The sequence below is a fragment of the Coffea eugenioides genome, chromosome 3 (genome assembly GCF_003713205.1).
Source record: "Coffea eugenioides isolate CCC68of chromosome 3, Ceug_1.0, whole genome shotgun sequence".
Taxonomy (NCBI): Eukaryota; Viridiplantae; Streptophyta; class Magnoliopsida; order Gentianales; family Rubiaceae; genus Coffea; species Coffea eugenioides.
The window spans coordinates 37,543,957-37,564,715 of NC_040037.1; the positions used below are offsets into that span (position 1 = coordinate 37,543,957).

The window sequence follows — 20,759 nt, forward strand, 5'->3', positions numbered from 1 at the left end:
AATCAATTGATCTCATCCTTCAACTTGCCTGCCAGATTGCCTTGATTTTTATCAGTCTGCAATCCATACAAAAGTGCAAATGTAGTAGCAGGCGTACAAACTATCGTCAAATTGTAAGTATAAATAGCCATGCACTTAGAATATTGTAGTGCATCAATTCTTGAAGTTAAACCATAAGAACCTTGCCAAGAATGGAGACTACTCCGACCACCAAAATTTCATACATATTTCTTTGTTCATTAGTGCTTATTTTCTCAATGCCATGGAGCACTAGGGCTCAAATTCATGAGAGATTTCTTCAGTGTCTTCATTCTCGGAACAATGACTCAATCTCCCAAGTCATTTATACACCAGCAAACTCTTCCTATAATTCTGTTCTGCAATCTTCCATACAGAATATAAGATTTATATCTCCCATGGAAAGAAAGCCCTTAGTCATTGTAACGCCACTGAATGATTTTCACATTCAGTCAGCTGTTATTTGTGCGAAATCCAATGGCTTTCAGATCAGAGTTAGATCCGGAGGTCATGATTATGAGGGCCTTTCTTCTATTTCCTATTATCACCAGCCATTTGTTATTGTTGATATGAGGAACCTGAGTGGAATATCGATCGACACCGAGAGTAAAACGGCCTGGATTGGAGTTGGAGTACGTCTTGGCGAACTCTATAACGCGATTGCTGAGAAGAGCCCCAATCTTGGTGACGGGATTTTTGTATCATGCAAGTTTAATTCCGATTTTACACCCGTTGGACTGCAAGTATACAGGTCGCAATTGTAGTACAAGATGTGTATCGGGTCGATCCCACGAGGAGCAATTAAAACAATTATTAGATACTAATTTACTCTATTATTTAGACTTACAATTAATTTGAGCAGAAACTTCAGATTTTAATTCAACTACAAAAATTCTTAAATAGATAAATGCAATTTCACAATAGGAGTAGAATTCACTAAATATTAAGATCTAGGGATGTAGATTCCACTTATGATTCAAAAGATCTAAAATGAATTAATTCAACACTTGTTACTGCTCTTGTTTAACCAAGGATTCATTTCCAGAAATACCAAAATCACATTCTCATGATGATAATGGGTTAAAACAGATTAGTTTTTCCTAATCTCTTGGTAAATACTAAATCTGTTCTTATTTACACATGAAATGCAGATTTCATCCACTTGAATGTATTTCTATTCTCATGAATATACAACTCAAGTTCTACTTGTGTCATTCCATTATTTTTACCATTTCTCAATGAGTAAAAACAACTATAAACCTGCTATTGGTGATCAAGCAACAACAAGTAATCCAACATACACAAGTAGATAAGTTAATACAAGACATAACAAGCATAAATCACAATCACTTCATATCATTTGGCCATAAGCTTCATCTACTCCCTAGATAAAGGAAATTAGCTACTCATGAATGATGAAACACTCATAACTTCATTAATGTAAATCATCAGGAATTACAAATACAAACAGAGTAAAGAAAGTCTTAGCCAAGATATGGTAAAGCCTTCCAAAAATCTCCTTTGTCTTGAACTAAGATGATTACAAGATGAAACCTCAATTGCCCCTTGCAAGTACCTAGCTAGAGAGACTATGTTTTTCTGTAAGAAGCTAAGCTACGAATGGTTGTTCTGACCTCTCCCCATATCTCTGCATAAAAAACACTCAAATGCTCCATTTTTCCAAGTCAAATTCTATCATTTGATTCCCAAATCTCCACTTTGTTAGCATATTCAAAAACCAATATTTTTGACTTGAAAATAAGCCACTTTTCTTGCCCTTTTGTCTTCTGAAGCATGTGCACCGAATTCCCTTGCATCTTATAGCTGGAAAGTGGTATGAACACAAGAGAATTGGCTGAGTCAAATTGCAGAATTTCGGCTATAAAATGCGCCTACACAAAACGCGGTTACAAGTCACGTTTTGTGTACTCGCGTATTCACTTTGGCCTTACTTCATCTGCGATTTTCTCTATCATAAAGGCCAAACTAGCTTTTGTGCAAAACACAAAAGTTGTAGCCCTTTGAGTTAGCTTTCCAATGCTTCAAGAATCATCCAAATCGGAGCTTTGTAGCCTGAGATATGATCGAAATACTGTCACCTGTTCAAACCTCTGTTTTAACTTCCGACCACAGAATGCAGCTTCTGTATTCCAACGTTTTGCCCATGAAGATGGCAGAAATGGATTTCGATGTCTTCATACGAATTGTAGGTCTCTTTCTTAGCTTTAAAATGGTATAAAGATCACCTCAATCCGATAAGTGTAGCTCCAGATATGGTCAAAATACTGAAGAGTATCAAAACTGACTTGTATTGCATTTCCTCACTTGAACGTTTTTCACTTCATTCTTCTTGTTGCCACTTGAATTCATCACCAAATCTCTATTTTTTTACCTCATTTGACATCCTTTGGTGATTGAATCATCCTTCCTACATAAAAATGAAGTTTTTACCATTAAAATCAATAGAAATGCAATATTATCCACTTTTACCAAAAATATATAATTTTACCAAAAACCTCTTTATTTTAATTATAAAACTAAATAATCAACTCAAAATTAACTAATAAAATGCACTTAAAAATATGTAAAATAAACTCTTATCACTTGGCTTTCCTGCAGGGACGTGTCCTACCGTAGGAGCTGGTGGACATATTAGTGGGGGAGGAGAAGGCACATTGACGCGAAAATATGGCCTAGCTGCTGACAATGTCATTGATGCTAAAATTGTGAATGCGGATGGAGCAATTCTTGATAGAAAATCAATGGGAGAGGATCTTTTCTGGGCTATTAGGGGTGGAGGAGGAGCCAGTTTTGGAGTAATTCTAGAGTACAGACTCCAATTGGTATCCGTTCCATCCATAGTTACTGTTTTCACAGTCAACAGAAATTTAGAACAGAATGCAACCAAGCTTGTCCACCGATGGCAACAAATTGGATACCAGCTTGATCGAGACTTATTCATCAGACTCTTGATAACACAGGCAAGGAGCGGTCAGGGTGGAAACTTAACAGTTCAAGTTGGATTTCAATCTTTGTACCTCGGAACAGTTGCCAAACTTCCCACTGATGCAAGAAAGCTTCCCTGAGCTAAGATTACGCCGAGAAGACTGCACAGAGTTGAGCTGGATTGAGTCTGCTCTTTATTTCTCTGGTCTTCCAAGTGGATCAACCGTGAATGATTTGGAACGCAGCACTCCATATCCCAAAAATTATTACAAAAACAAATCAGACTACGTGGTCGAGCCCATCTCTGAAGTTGCATTGGAAGGATTGTGGAAAAGACTCTTCGAAGAAGGGGCTGAGGCAGGTGTGCTTATCCTTTCACCATCTGGTGGAAGGATGTTTGAGATTTCAGACTCTGAAACTCCGTATCCACACAGAGCTGGAAACATATACCAGATTCAGCATATCTCTTCCTGGACTGAAGAGAACAATGCAAATTCTCAAAGGTACATAGATTGGGTCAGAAGGGTTTACAAATACGTGACTCCATTTGTTACTAAATTTCCCAGAGCTGCATACCTGAATTATAGATACTTGGACTTGGGAGCCAACAGGGAAGGCAACACAAGTTTTGCACAAGCTAGTATCTGGGGTATGAAGTATTTTAAGAACAATTTCTATAGGTTGGCCCATGTGAAGCAGGAGGTTGATCCAAGTAACTTTTTCAGATATGAGCAGAGCATCCCTCCTTTCTCATCCTCATAGAAATGGAGAAATGCTTGAAGGATTAGTATATCATATGGTCATCTATCAGAAATTAGTACATATATACGAGTGCAACTACAGTTAGCTTGGGTCATAAGTGTTTTCTTTTGTATACTTATTATAGTTGATGTGTTTTAATAAACATAGAAATATGGGCAGATGCATCTTTGTTAGATGTTTAATTATGTTAGTGTTGTAACATATGCCATTCCTTGAATGCTATGAGGTACTACCTTGGGGTTTTAATTGTGTACGTATTATATTTTTCAATTTTATTCACCATCTGTTGCAAGTAGGGGTTTATTGACTTCTTCTATGACTTACTTCTTAGACACGCATTTGCTTGTAGAATTCATCTTAAGGTCACTGTTTATCTCGTGGAGTTGCAAAATATTCTATTTTTTATGGTCAGAATCATAGTACCAGTAGTTGCATTATTCATCAATCCTGTAGCAGTTCAACTAATGAAATTTTGGATTGCAAAACAAAAAATCAGAGATGAATTTTTGGATAAATGAAATTTTTTGGGAAGATATTTGGGCCAAATGGATACCCAAGTATTTTCCAATATTTCCCGTCAAATAATGGGTACAATTGAGATGCATCCCATTTTAAACTCAATATCAAATTACAATACCCATCCCGCCCAAAGTTCTTTTGGACATGGGTAACCCATTGGGACTTGGGACAAATTGCCACCTCTAAGCAGTTGACAGCCACCTTACTTTGGAGGTGTTAATTGCAGAAGATTCGGCTTCAGCCCTCGATTACACCTTTCATGACTAGAATGATAATGTCTCACTTGTCATGAATAATTAAAGAAGCAAGTCATACAGGTTAGATTTACCGTGACCGTGAAAGCCAATTTGTTTCACATAATTAGATCAGCTATTGCATGATAAAATAAAAGATATTGAATAGCTGGAGATGACAAATCCGAATAAGAGAATTAGTATTAGTTTGCAAATGAAATATGCAAATGTACAGTAAAGACTCTAAATGTAGAAATAGAACATGTAAATGTATACATGAGTGTTGAAAGACGTAAAAATGAGTGTTCTAATGAAAAAACAAAGTGGACTAATTGATCAATGATCTAACGCCGAATCTTGGTGTTAACCAAACGGGGATTCAAAGCCGGATCTCGATCGGAAAGGTCCTAAGTTTCCATTTTTTACATCTGGCCTTGGATATGGTCAGGATCAATTAAGGATGTGCATCTTGATTCGATGATTTGAAAAACCCGATGATCCAATTTGAATCTGATTTGAATTAGTGGATATTCAATCTTATAGATCATATATATGGGGATCGGATCACAACCAGATTAAGAAGTTATGTGGATCGGATTCAGATATCATTTTTGTGCTCCGCTGATATCAGATCCTATGTCCACTAATTTATAATAGTTTCATCTCTTGTTTCTTATTTTTATATCTATGCCTTCTTTCAAAATAGGTTTTTTTTGCATATGGGGTCAACTTTTTTAAAATTTATGGATTAAAAAAATTATAGATGAAATATTGAATCTTATTTGTTTGAATTAGAATAAGAAAAAAAATGAAATTTACTTTATATTTCAACAAAAAAGTATTGATTAATTTTAGAAACTCATATGTAAGCACACCAAATTACTTACATGATATTTTTTAAAGAAATTTAAAAAATTAGATACGAATTGGATATCCGATTGATCCGATACGCATAATGCAGATATCCTAATATTTGCATTAGCTGATCAGTACATAGATCACAAATGATCACCCTGATTTTTACGGATAGGGTCAACAATTTGGTTCATGGATCAGATATCCAATCCACGAACACCCCTCGTCATAGTTATTAAAACTGTCAATTGAACCTGTGAGCTTGGTGACCCAGGCATCAGACAAGGTCGAGTCTCCAGTTTGACTAGACAAATAATTTTTGTCTTTTTTTTTTTTTAACAATTATGGGTCTTTGTTTGTGAAACAATGTGTATAGATGCATTTGTCAAGATTTGTGCATTATATCTGCATTTAATTGTACATAAGACTTTACCACTTGGTTAGTTTTTATTTGACAATTAATCTGTTTTGAGTTATAACCCAGTTATGGTAGGTCGCAGGAGCCAATCCATATAAACCACTCTTTTGGCACAACATGTATGACAATAACATGCATGTGGCTCAACTGGCTCTCCAATGCAGAAAGCCAGCTATTGAAATTTGAAACTTTTCCTCTGGATTTTCCTCCAAGGGTTTTCATTTCCGTCTACAGAATAATAGAAAAAAGGGCAAATTCCACTTTACCCCCTTGTGGTTTAACATTTTTTTACATAACCCTCCTATGGTTTTAAAAATTATACATAACTCCCTTATGGTTTGGATTAAAGTATCAAAGTGACGGAAATAACCATTCGTAACAGAGTCACCTAAAATGTCAAAAATACCCTTATGTAAAGTTGAAAATTATTTATTAACCAAGAGGGGTTATGTGTATATTTTGAAAATCATAAGGGGGTTATATGGTAAAGTATTAAACCATAAAGGGGTTATATAGTAAAATATAAAAATCATACGGGGTTAATGTGTCATGTATTTATAAGGGTAATTTAGACATTTTTAGAAGTTCCGTTACGAGTGACTATTTCCGTCACTTTGATACTTTAATCCAAACCATGAGAGGGTTATGTATAACTTTTGAAACCATATGGGGGTTATGTAAAAAAATGCTAAACCACAGGGGAGTAAAATGTAATTTGCCCAAGAAAAAATGACTATAATTTTTTGAGTTATTTTAACTGAATTGCTAGGCCGAAGATCCATTCACCATTGTGATCCAAATGCTATTCTCCTGATCTTATTCATCATCGTATCAATGTTGATGGCAATTTCCTGTGTACCCCCACATTTACTCTTGAAATTCTGTGATTACTGACGAATTAAAATCAGGGCTAAGGGTTATTGTTTTCAATATATGGCCATTTCCGGTCCCTTCAACCAATACTTCAAGACTCTTTGGATCAGAAATTCTGTCACAAGAATAAACGAGCCATCTTTACTAATTGCCACCCCTGCAAGAATTCTGACCAATACTGTGGCTTTTTCCATCCGTGGATCATATTTCAATAACCTTCCTGATGCGTCTCTAGTGGAAATTATTTGTGAAATTTGACTGCAAACAAACAACGTTTTACATAAAAGTTCAGGAATTAAGATTCAATCTTCTACTTCCAAAGTATCTAATTATCTGAGAAAATTAGCTTTGCAGTACGAGTTATCCTGTCAACCTGATGATATTGTACCAGAAGCTTGCTTCTTCGAAGTATACATACCAGATTCTTGATCAACTTCAAGGCCACCAGGCAAGCCAAATGGCTCTTCCTCAGCACCGGAGGCAAGTTGTTTTCCAGGACCTCCTCCAGGTGGGGCTAAAGATGATATAGAGTTTGAATATTTATGTATAAACGAATTGAATATTCATGCCTCATAGAGGACTATATTCAATGGCTTTAAGAATATACGACTAAAATTCTGATTATTGTGTAAAGATAGACAGTTAGCACAAAGTTTATAGTAATTTTTTTTATTTCACTCTCAATAAAATTTTTTGAATTCTTTGTATTTCAAACTATATATAGTTACTATCAGAATCGAAGTACAATTTCTGCATATATTTGCAGGGCCACAAGAGTTGTGGTGAGAAAGAAGAAGGAAATTTTACAAAATTTAAAGGGCGCAAATGTGAGAAAAAGAGAAAAACTACAAGTTTGAAAGCCAAATTTTTAATTTTTAAGAGTTGTGGGGAGGCAATTACTCGCCCTCGCAACTATGTGGCTCACAAATACTAGTGAGGATCAAGGTAGTATTTACAATTTGTAATTTCTAGTTTACAACCTGTCAGTTGCCTTGTGCATTATGATAAATATCTCTAATTATGATGGCTTCGCTCTCATCAAAATGATTTGTACTTGTACTTTTGGAGCTCCTCCTTTTTTTTTTCCCTTCTAGCTGGGAAGGATGGGATTTGAGAAACAGAAGAGGGGTGCGTGGGATTTAGGAGCTCTTTCAAATTAAGCTAAATTGGTGCGAAAATGTTGATTTTAGGATGTATTTGATAAAATTGAAAATTTAAATTTAAAATTTAAAATTTGAAATCTGAAATCGGAATATGTTAAATTATTGAATTGTTACGTATTAAATCTAATACATTTGAGTGCATATTATATTTAGTGATAAGTGAATAGCTTATCATTTATTTTTTATAGCAGGTTTTGCCTAAGAAATTCAGTGTCATTTAATTAATTTATATGTTTAATTTTTAGTTATCAAACACATCTGAATATGTTAAGATCTCGGAACCACAAATTTAGCAATTTCTTGTAGAAGTATGAATTTGGTGGATTTTCACTTCTTAGGTCTACTCAATTTTTTGTCGCCTGAATTCATTTTCGGGATTCGTGGTTTTGAGATACTTTAATCGGGATTTGATCGATTTTTTTTGTCAGACTCATGATCATGCAATTTTAATTGCGTGCAGTCAAAAAAGTGAATTATCAATTAAGGTTGAAAATTGTTGAGAAATTTCATTAGTTAAGACACAAAGGAAAATGACCAACAAAGAGTTCTCCCCATTGTCGTCCGTCCAAATATGTACGGACAATAGTATGTTGATTGTTCTATGATGGATGGATTCAAGGATTTTTTTTGTTTGTTCTGGTATTAAATAGGTCCCCACAATTCCAGCATGGATGATATTGTAAAAATGCTTGCTCACATCGAAGTTCTACTGCATGTCGCTGATATTTAGAAAGCACCAATTTTTTTTTAAATTTTATTTGTAGGAGTTGTACATTTCAGTAGTTTTCTTAATGGACTAACTTTTTATACACTAATAATGTAGTAATTCTTTTACGTTAGCAGTTATGAACGTATGTCACATATACATGATTTGAATTTCAAATTTAAATTTATGTTAGGTAGTATCATCTAAACTTGCTAGTATTAAAATAATTATATATTGACAGTGTATAAAAAACTTGTCTTCTTTTTAAAAATAATTATGTATATTTTGTCTTTTTAATCCGGTTGTATGCCTTTCATATTATTTATAAGAATTTTCAAGCAAATTTATTTTGAATAGAAACTTTAAAGGTAATGTCCCAATAGCAACGTGGTCATCATCGGCCATTTGCCATCACAGCAATGCATAAAATGAGCCTAAGCATCCTTTGGCAATCTGTTTTAGAGCGCCCATTCGTTTTGGTCGCATTTCGACTACATTGGGATTTAGTATGTTGGAATCAAAGTCCAAACGGTAAATGGGGTTTAAAAAATTAATTCACTTGTTCTTTTCTTATTTTGGCCCAAATTATCTTTTCCATAGAAATTCTGAGGGGACCGTTTAGGGCACTGAAAGAGCAGCATAACCTTTCAAAGTTTTAATTACGAATTCTTATGGCCGAGAAATATCAACAAGACACAGTCAATTTGGCAATTTATTGTTTCTCCTTTTCGCTCATTGCATAAAGACTTGTCATCGCTTGGAAATTAGAAAGCGCCTGTCAATATGGGCTGAGCTCTTCACAGAAGCATGTATTCTTTTTTCTTTTTTTGGTATTATTAATATCCATAGTAGCTTTCATGTATTACGGTACACCGATAGCTAATATTTTCTGACATCAGCACACATCATTATAAAAATTCGACTTACAAAAGGACTTGCATAATGAGTCTAGCTACTTAAATAGTAATCTTGACGTTTAGGGCATTTCAGTTTATTGTCTTTTTTTTTCTTTTTTTTTCAGGTGGGGGGTATCCGGGACCACCCGACTAGTCCCACCAACCCTGAGGAGAGCGGGCTCCACCGATCCCCAGGAAGTTACCACGAGCCGCCCAAGCTTGGAATTGAACCCAGGACCGGCGCCTTAACTAAGGAACGTGAAGTCCGCCCGAGCAACCCAGGGGACTCATTTCAGTTTATTGTCGTTCTAGCAAGGTTTAGGGTGCTTCTGTTTGATTTGTTAAAGACTTTCTCTTATTGACTTTGTAGACAAATTGAATGTGGTACTGTTTGTTAGCGTATACCATCCGAACTAGTCTTTGTAGTCTTTGTCCGGTCTTTGTGGTCTACTACTTAGACTAGTAGTCAGCCTAGGAGTCTACTACTTAGACTATAGTCTGCTACTAATTCTATATATAAGCTTTCGATTGTACAAGAGAAAACAATGGGTTTTTCAATGAATAAGATTACCATTCTTTGTCAGGTACAAAATGTCCAAGATGAACGTCATTTCTTGGAGTGTTATGATTTTTAGAGATACACAACTTTGACCAGAAAAAGTGGATGAGTTTTAGCTGTTGATAGAAGGTTTTGAGGCAATTAGGATTGTTTGAGGCATTGAATAATGGGTATTATTGGGTAACCCATTTATACCTATATGCAAAAAACTTAAGATACTCATACCCATCTATTCATAGACAGGTATGGGTAAATTTAATTAAATGGATTAATTTGCCACCTATAATTCTAACCAACAATGATATACTTTAATGATTAGTCCATTCTAAGTTACTTGTAATTATAAAAAAAAAAAAAAAGTTTCAGGAAGATGCAATCAGACATAGCAAATCCGGACCGCTTACTCAAGTCAATGGCCAAATGGGCACTACATTTTTTTTTTCCGGTATATAGTTTATTCCACTGGAAAAACAATTAAAAACTAAACGTTGTATTCACTAATTATTATGGTACAAAAAAAAAAGAATATCAATAAGTCATCGTCTGCTTAATTATATATTGTCCCTCATTTTCTTGCCTTTGCAAAGTAATCAAATGTTGTAAACTACTTTGCTGCTGTCCTCATATGGACTTCTGCTGTATGCACTTTTGCAGCTGCAGTAGTGGATAAATTTTGGGAATTTCCTGAATCCTGCCTACTGCCAAGAGATCATAATGTTTGACATGTGATAAGAGCTGCAAAGACATAATCTGCATTCCTCTACTTCAACAGACCGGTAAAACATTGACACCATATCAGTCCCAGCCCCAAAGTTGTGAAACCTGTGTGAAAGGAAAATAACCTCAGAACTTCTCTCGGTGTAAGTTCTTTTTCATCGGAAATCATTTTCCCAAATTAATTGACAATCAAACAATGGAAAACAGACCCTAACGGAGGATAATAATTGTTATTATGTATATATATCTTTATATCTTATAAGAAGACGTTTTGGGTCCTGTTCATTGGGCATTTTTGTCCATAAAATTTCATCTGCTCACTTCAGGGGCATTTTTGTCCTTCAAATTTCATCTGCCGCAAGCTTTAGCCGAATGTTGTAGAACACGTTTTGGGTTCCTGTACGCAGCTATCCTCCCACAACTTTCAAAAATACCCTTGTAAGTTACACTATAGAAGACGTTTGAAAGTTACTGTTCATTGCAATTTTCATCTGCTCTCCTCTGTGGCATTTTTGTCATTTCAACTAACCATCACGCAGCCTGTCATGCTGGCTGTACTGCAACCTTTTGAATGTCCATTGAGCCAGATTACGGTTTGATCTACACTTTTTTTCATCTGTCTTGAAAAGGATATTTTGGTAATTAGGTGACAATCACAAAAACTGTGTTGACAATAATAACCCAAAATATGCCTTTTGTGTGGTGTGTAGACAACCATCTCCAGGTCAGGATCGTCCTTTTAGCCCAAAAAGAGTTTCCAGCCCTCTAAAGATAATTCCCCGCCTTCTTATTAGCCTCCATCTCTATCTTCTTCTTTTTATTTTCTCGTTCCATTTTCTCCCTTGTCTCTTTGTTCATCAAGCTCTGCTCTCTCTCTGTTTCTCTGGTCCCTCTTCTTCGATAGTATAGATCGATAAAATATTTTGATACACAATGGATATACCGTTGATTAATCTTTCTTGAAAAAGGTCCGGTTGAAAAGGAAGTCTTGAGGGGTTTTGCTGCTCAGAAGGTTCCTATGGCCGCAGCTAAGAAAACCCCAGCTCCTGCAGCTGCTCGGCAGCAGCAATCCAAGCCGGCGGCTAAGCTTTCTTCGAAGCCGCTCCCCCCAGCTCAAGCTGGTTAGCTTTCCTTTTTCCTTTCTCTATCCTTTTTTTATTTCTTCCCTTTTGTTGAAGCGGATGATTTGTAGATTAGATTGTTCAGGGAGATTTGTAGGCAAAATAGCTGGTAGATTTGAGGTGGGTTATGGAGCTCACCTACTTTAAACTAATTTTGTTTAGCGGGCAAATCTTCCATGCACAGTTTTGGCCTGTATGAAAGATGGGCGTTGGAGAACTTGTAGAAGTGACTAATGGTACTCAAGACTTGTAGTGTATGCCTAACTTGCAGGGCAATTTATGAAACCAAACCTGCTATTTCTGCAGTAGCAGAATACATATGAACAATAAATAAAGAATTGAGCTTAGAATGGAATTGTGATGATCAAGATGCATCTGCCATTAGTTGCTAATTCCTGCATATAATCAGAACAGTGGTTAAAAAGAACAAAAAGAAAATGAATTTTGGGCAAAAACTAATGGGCCTGCATCAAAGCTCAAAAACCGTGACAAAGTTACAAGGTAGGGATGCCAATTTAAACTTCTGACAATGGTAAGAAATGACTAATTGGTTCAAGGAGATCAATTTATGTTTATCTTCTCAGACAAGGGAAAAGGGCAAAAAGAAAAAACTGTAGACATTTCTTATGCATTCGGCATTTGCTGTTCCAAAAAAGAAAAAAGAAACATGGATTGCTACGTAAATATTTTTAGTTCTACTTCAGCCCCAGTTATATAGAATATGGCTTATAGTTTATAAGATAATATTAAGTGGAGCATTAAAATGCTTATTTTACAGATTTATAACACTATAGTTGACGAGGGCTTAGCTTAATGGTTAAAATTGAAACCTCTATCCGCTTTTTAAATCACACTTCTCCCCCGTGTTAATAATATACATATACTAATTGAAAGTTGAAACTTATAACTGATTGCATGAACTGTTGAGAAAAGCATGGAAAATCATTCAAAACATCCTTTACATTTTAGCAAATGATTTTTTTCATCCCTTATTTTAAAATACTGAACTTTACATTTCTTACAAAATCAAGTCAATCAATTTTGATCCCTAGGTTTCCAACTAAGTTTTGGCCTAAGTTCATCTTGTGACCTATACGTAATCATTGTTTTAGGGACAAAAAGATTAAAACTCATCCTTTTAAGGGCAAAAAATGGATGTGAGTTGGGTAATTTATTTAGCTACAAATCCTTTTTAGGAGCAAAAATGAATGCGGGTTGAGCAATTTGTTTAACTACAAATATCTGACTTTTTTGCACACAAAAATGACTATATATGGGTCATATGGTGTATTGAAGTTAAAAAGTGATCAGAAACCTAGGCTTGAACCAAATTTGAAGTTAGCATTTTAAAATTTAGGGATGAAAAAATTTATTTTAGTAAAATGTAAAAGATGTTTTGAATGATTTTTTCGAAAATATCACTAACATTTGATACAAAATATTTTAAAAATGTTTGATAACATATAACAACAGTATTTCTAATTACTTTATATTCAGTGAAAGAATTACAGAGGTAATTCTAATTACCAATCTTATATTCTTGTGCAGTATTGATTCTCTATCAATCCGAAGGAGGGAAATACTCATATGCAAAACACCAATTATAGCTAGAAAAATAACCCTCTTTGTAGAACCTACGTCTAAAAAACAGCAATTATTTTATATGGCTGCCACGTGAGGAATTTTAAGTTAGTCCTTGTAGAGAAGCATTTTGAGTTAGTCCCTGCAGAGTTAGTTGATCTTTTGTTGACTGTTACTACGGAGGATATTGCCGGTGCTTTTGGTGGAATACTTGAAAAATTACCCATGGACCTAAAATCTCATCCATGGTAGTTATAACAGGGATAAGCAAGTTTTGTGTTATGACTCAATCTGATAATTAGACCAATTAGTTGCAAGAGGAATATTAGTTACATGGTAACTACTCTATAAGATGAATCTATACATAGGAGATTGGGGATGTAATGAAGATCAGTTTGTATGTGAATTGTAGTCTCCTTACCCAGACAATCAATTTTACTCTTTTATCTCCTTATTTTGAAGTCTATCTTCCCTATCATTTTTGTTCTCTTTCCTCTCCTTCTATCTTCCTCAATTCCTTAATTCTTCAGCCCTAATCAGTATTACATTTTGTTCTTTGGGCTCTTCGGCCTTTAGTTATCTTTTCAAAAAAATAGCTTGTTATATATATATATATATATATCCTTATATATTATAAGAAGGCGTTTTTGGATACTGTTCATTGGTTTTCATGTGCTCTCCCCAGCGGCATTTTTGTCATTTTGGCCCGGCGCTTGTTCGTTTTGTTGCAGCTGGTACAACTGGCTGCTGTTCATTGGTTTTTGGATACCATTGCTTGAATTCTTGAGTCAATTTTCATCTCAGCCACTAGCCCTTCTGAGTCAATAACTCATACCATTGCTTCATTTATTGAGCTAGCTTATACTTTTACAAATATCCTTAGGAAATGTTCAAAGAACAGAGGTTAGTGTTGATTACATTTGATCTGCTCTCCTTAGGGGCATTTTTGTCATTCCAACCTCTTGCTTGATCTTTTTCTTAAAGCTCATACAACTGATTACTGCTTTTGTTGGGAAAATGTCTTTTTTCTGCTCTTATTACAAGCTTTATGCAAATGTTAGTTATTGCTGAACTCTCATGATGCTACCCTTATTACTCATTCTTGCAGTTGTATGTACACAACTTTTTGTATGTTCAGAAAATTGATTACTGAGTGTTTATCGTTTTGCAGTGAGAGTGTATATGAAGATGAGGACTTTGATGAGACCCAGAGGCAACTAGCTGCATTACTGGCCTCAAAGATTCAAACATGCTTTTCCTGTATCTTTAATTCTCTTCTTGCCTGTTTTATATAATAAATTGGATGATAGAAATAATCATCTACCTTACTTTGAAGTTTATGATTAGAGAAACTCGAAATCCTTCTAAACAATAGTTTTGTTGGAAGTTTTTGTTTTAAAGCCTACTTCTACAGAGTGCTCATCTTCTTGATTAATATGTTAGCATACATTTTACCAGGTTATGTAAAATACATCTCAAGAAGAGGAAGCATAAGTTATTTTTGCTTTTGTATGCATTCATTATTTATAACAAATCTCTGTCTCCCCTCTCAGGTCATTTGTTATTTGAATGAACTAAATCACTCATTGTCGTATGCCCTTGGAGCTGACCTTCTATTCGATGTATCAGAAGATTCAGATTATGTCCGAAGTATTATAGGTAGGATGTTATTCTTGAATTCTGCCTTCTAAATTTGTTCAGTATTTATATGTATTGCATTTATAAGAAAATAATACATGGTTAGATAAATACTGATTTTTGACTATAAAGTGGCACTGGTACTACATAACTTAACTATGCATTTCTTTTTAACCATGGCATGCACTTCTTACTTATCTTTCTATTATATGCTTTTGTGTCTCAGCTAAAGCTATAGACGAATGTCTTGACCTAAAGACCAAGGCTGCTGAGTCAAATAAAGCAGCAAAGATAGATTCAAGATCAAAACCCATTGTTGAAAGGATGCTTGATAAGTATGTAAACTTCTGAAATGCTAGATTACACTAGAGATTTGAACTTTTTCTCATTATCTCATTTTTGGACCTCCCTGTAGGTTTATAACTAACAGAAAACATCAATAAGCTGTGAGAATAGCCATAAAATACCAAAGATTGGATAAGATTGGGGAAGCAGTTATAAGAAGTGACAACATTCAAGTAATCCTATACTATTGTAATCATGTCTCTCACAATTTTGTCAGCTCTAGAAAATATCAGAACAGTGGTTATATCTATCTAATTCATTCTTGTTAACCTTATTCCTAATTCTAGAGAACATTAGTCCAAATATATCAGATGTCAAAATTTGAGAAATTTTGACCCTCAACTACTTTAATGCAGATACAGCATCTTCCTGTTAGAGTATTCTAAAAACAGACATCAGCTCATTATTTAAGCATATGTCAGCTTCTCATGTTTTTGGATAGACCAGAGGACATTGCTGTTGTATTTGAGAAACTCTTAAGAACAGAAAGCAACAATGATGCTTTATTGGGATTTCAAATAGCATTTAACCTTGTAGAGAATGAACACCAAGCTTTTCTTTTGAAAATGAAGGACCAACTTTCCAGTCTCAAGGAACATGTTTATGCTGAGAGGTTATCAAAAATAAAAGGAATACTGTCTGGAGAGACTTCCATACAGTTGACATTGCAATTCTCATGGAGTTATTATAACTAAGGCATTTTCCCTATTTTCTTTTCTTCTCTTCCCAAGATAGTTTCTCAGTTTACTGGATTTCTTTGAAGTATTTTACTAATTTTTGGTTTTTTGCATATTACATTGCATGTCCTAATTCTCAACAAAATAAAGCAATCTGTTGAGATGAGAAATGGTATTTGTCATAATGCAACTATATACGCTAATAGCATTATGCATGCTGTCAGAACCGTCAACACCTTACTGTGCACCTGCTTTGCTCATCATTTTATATGTTGCATAATGATAAAAGTAGTCATTTCTATCTAACATTTCGTATTTGTTTAAACTCTCAGAACTGGCTCACCAGGGCTATAAATTAGGCTAAGTTTAACACAACAGCACTACGAGAAACACAAGCATTGTCTACTATGGGGAAGGCATAAATCAGTTCCTGTGTGATAGTCTAACAAGCACTAATGCTGAGGTATTTGCCTTGTTGTATTATGTAAAAAAGTACCTATTTTTATCTTTGCACTTTTCCGCCTTTTTTAAAAATTGTCTCCTACAGGTTATTCAGCATAGTACCTACCTTAAAGAATGTCCTTTACAGTGCTTAACGTCTATAATCTATTTCTAAAATTAAAAGCTTAATGAATTCTCTCTTATTCTCTCTTTTTGTGAAAAAGAGAAATCAAAAGTCAGTTGGACATTTCTAACGATTTGGCATTGGGAATAGCTCTTGACAGTTTATGGAACAGAAGAAGCAACTCATACACTGATTGAGCAGATAACTTGGGATCAAGACCCCATACTACGTTATGGATAAATGTATGCATTGGCATTGGCTTACAGTAGAACTGCAAACAACAAGGCCATTCGACAGCTGCTGCATTTTGCTGCATCAGAATTGAGTGACAATGTTAGGCACACTGCGGTTTTGGCACTGGGTTAGTTTCTCTTATGTTCAGGTTTGGCACTTGCATATGGTTTATGTTCTAGGCTATAAGAATTTGACACCAAGGCTTTACTTCTCCAAACAACTTTTCATATGATGTATTCGCTCTTAATTTTTTCTAACCTTCTACAAGGATCGATGAAAATGCACATATTGAACAATCCATCTAATTGAGTTGCTAACCTTAAAATGTAGACTCTTCAAATCGTCTCCCTGCTCTCTGAATCATATAATCCACATGTTCGTCATAGTCCAGCTCTTATGTTTGGCATATCATGTGCTGGGACTGGTCTGAGTGAGGCCATATCATTGCTGGAGCCTTTGACATCAGATGTGCCAGCGATTCCCCTGTTGATGCATTCAGGTAGTTTTTTGCCTCATTTAACAGTGATTCCCTGATATTTTTGCCTCATTTAACAGACGGCCATTGGAAAAATTTATTCTGGATAAGCATCAGGACACTGTGAGCAAGATGCATACAATTTTAGCATTAGGAATCTTGGATGCTGGTGAAAGCAATGTGACAATAAAGTTGCTTTCAAAGACAAAACATAACAAAGTAATTGCAGTTGTTGGTCTTTTTTTAGCCAATCTTGGTACTGGAATCCGCTCATTTACTTCCTTAGCTTGTCCTCTACCACTTCAGCTGTCAAGCTTCCTGCGGCCATTTTTATGCACACCAGTCAAAGCAAAGGCCAGGACAGCTAAGAAAGAGACACAGCAGAGATAGCATCAAAATTTCTGGGTAATAACAAAATCAAAATTTTTGAAAAAACAGAGACCCAATATATTAGGCATTAGAATCAGCAAAGAAATGAGGGGAAAAAATTACACATTACAATCAGAGAGAATTTGCAAGCCCAAAAATAGTGTAGATGCAGAAAACGAAAGCAAAGAACAAGAGCAGTGGTGGAAAGCTTATGCCAAAATGACCCTCTTGCACAAGAATTCGAGACATTTAGTCTATTGAATTAAGCATCTCTAAGGAGAAAAATGTAATTAAACATAGCAAAACACTATTCACTGATTTAACCTGAGCATCAATTCTCATTAATGCTGTACAATAACTCATTCTTATTAATCTTCTTGTTTCATTTTCTTCTCTACATCTGAATTATATAGACTTATTTCTTCTGCTGAATCCATTTTAGATTGCATCACCATAATAGATATTCAGTGTTTTCCCATCTATTACTACCTCTATGCTATTATACTCGCACCTTCTCCACATACCAACCCCTGCTGTTACTTTGACTAAAACTTTCCTCCTTGTGTAATGAAGATTGAGAAACGCATCATTTTCATTGCACATTTAGTCACAATAGATGCATGATCTCTTTATTATAGAATAAAAAAAATGTTTTCGTTGACAATGCTTTATGTTGGATGTTTTTTAGTTGTTACAAGCTTTGCTCATGGACAATTTTGTAATTGGTAGATTCATGGTGCTGCAGAAAAGAAATCAGAACTGGAGCTCTTTGAATGGACTAAGCATTTTGAACTCGTGTAACACACTCAGTTCACGACACAAGCCTGAACTAGCGTCGGTTATTGCTTTTGTTTTTTAATAGCAGCATAGACATTATTCTTAAACTTTTATAGCAAGAAACTCACTCTGTTGATTTCTGCTTACACTTAATATCAGAGCCTAAAACTTCATGCAATGAAAGCAATTGCTCATGCTCATTCATTGTACGACACTTATTGTGCTTATAGATTGTGTATACAACTTCTGCATTCCTACTATTTTCTGTTTCTTATCTTCGCTTCTTTTTCTCTTCCAACTTTTTCCCTTCCCTCACCCCTGCATAATACTCTATATATTTAATCAAGTTTGTTTTCTCTTCGTTACTTCTCAGTACAATGACAATTTCAAGCAGCAATCAATTATATAAAAACTCAGACCAGTTCTCCTCTGCTAATAAAACAGAAAAGTGAAAATCAGCAATTGCTTAAACTCAATGACACCTTACTAATATATACTGGTTTTTCATAATAAGGAACCTTGCTAACAGGTCTAAAGCTCCCACGCCTTGCGTGGGAAGCAATCCCTAGTATATATATATATATATGATATGTTAAGTGAATTTTAAAATGCGACGCCAGTTAAAAAAAAAAACCCATTAATTATAACGGATAGCTCATTCAGTTGATGATTTACTACTTTAATGCTCATACCATTATAGATTACCTGTAACGCCATAAACAAAAGAAAGTTTGAGCAAGGTATCATGACCATGATACATGCATAGCAATTATGGACCGTTTACTTGAGTCAATGGTCTCCTGTGAAACCATTTCATAGAAATTCATTAATTTTTTCTGTTTATAAAGCAAGTGGACTTTGATTTTTGAGTAGTCCTCGCTACTTTTTCTTCTACTATGACACAAGATTCTCCGTGGAAAAAGTCTATCAATATTCATGTGTATACATATACTATTGTATATCACATGACTTAATAAGCTTTCGTGTCTATGTGGTTCAAATTGCTGCAAAATAATTATGAAATAAACGTTATTGGAAGCATTCACTAATTATTATGGCACAAAGAAAATAAAAATGCAATTTTTTTCCCTATAAAAATTTCCAATCCAAACAGACGGTAATGTTTTTCATTTTTGCTCATTGGCTGAAGACTTACGAGTCGTTGCATTTGGTCCTGCTCTTGGTCTTTGTGGCTTGTAGAATTCACCATAACTTAAGGGATAACTGGCAACATAATTCATATTAATTATTAGGGTAAATTATATATAATCTCCATGTGATTTCGTCTATTGTCACATAACCCCCCCAACGTTTCAAAATGCCCACTTCACCTCCAATTGGTTTATATAGAAACTTAACGAAAAATAGTCTATGTAACGTCCTTAATTAAAATACCAATAGTATCCTTACTTAAATGCTAAATTAGTTGAGAGCTTAACTGCCTTATATAAAAATATAGGGGGATTACGTGGATAAATATAAAAATCATAAGGTGTAAGGTGGATATTTATACAAACCATAAGAGGGTTATATGGAGATTAATATTGTATCGCACGCGCTTTTAGAGCGCATTGGTATAAAGTTGTACTAATTGGTTGTGCATTTCATCCATTTTTCACTTTAATTAAAACCATAGTAGGGTTATGTGGCTATTTTGAAACCTTAGGAGGGCCATTTAGTATTATATAAAATCATTGGGGCTTATAAGTAATTTATCCTAATTATTAAGGAAACGCAATGCAATTTTTTTATTTATTGGTGAGGGGGGTAATTTGGTTATTACAAAATCAAGACAAACTTCGGCTTACACTCTTAATTACCAAAACTCAACCATACTTTTTATAGGATAATAGATAGGTAGGTAGCTAATAGATAGATTAATGTGTCTTAACCAATGTTTTAAGGACACCAAAATAGAAGAACTCTTTAATTAGATTTAGAATTATTACATTTATGTTAGACGCAAGTCAGTTGGACCAATAATACTTGTAGCTTCCTTTAATGCGGTTAGTTAATAGATGAATTAATTTTAAAACTGCTAATTATTTATTAGTGATAGTGGTTTATTCTAACCAACAATGTTATACTTTAATGATTAGTCCATTCTAAGTTACTTGTAATCATAAAAAAAAAAAAAGAAAGTTTCAGGAAGATGCAATCAGACATAGCAAATCCGGACCGCTTACTCAAGTCAATGGCCAAATGGGCACTACATTATTTTTTTTTCGGGTATATAGTCTATTCCACTGGAAAAACAATTAAAAACTAAACGTTGTATTCACTAATTATTATGGTACCATTCTGAATGATTC

General features: G+C 34.7%; 1 long non-coding RNA gene and 1 pseudogene across 5 annotated transcripts; both read left to right on the top strand.

Annotated features, from left to right (window-relative positions):
* Positions 1–223: 223 nt before the first annotated feature.
* On the top strand, positions 224–3,726 carry LOC113766538 (annotated as a pseudogene).
* Positions 3,727–11,487: 7,761 nt separating this feature from the next.
* On the top strand, positions 11,488–18,707 carry LOC113766841. Of its 5 annotated transcripts, XR_003467802.1 has the most exons (8): positions 11,488–11,786; positions 14,539–14,627; positions 14,921–15,026; positions 15,232–15,340; positions 16,360–16,490; positions 16,743–16,953; positions 17,157–17,325; positions 18,400–18,707. It is a non-coding gene; the product is annotated as an uncharacterized LOC113766841 (long non-coding RNA). The 5 variants fall into 5 exon arrangements; XR_003467803.1 differs by having other exon boundaries at positions 14,539–15,026; positions 16,743–16,974; XR_003467804.1 differs by having other exon boundaries at positions 14,539–15,026; positions 18,359–18,707.
* Positions 18,708–20,759: the final 2,052 nt, after the last annotated feature.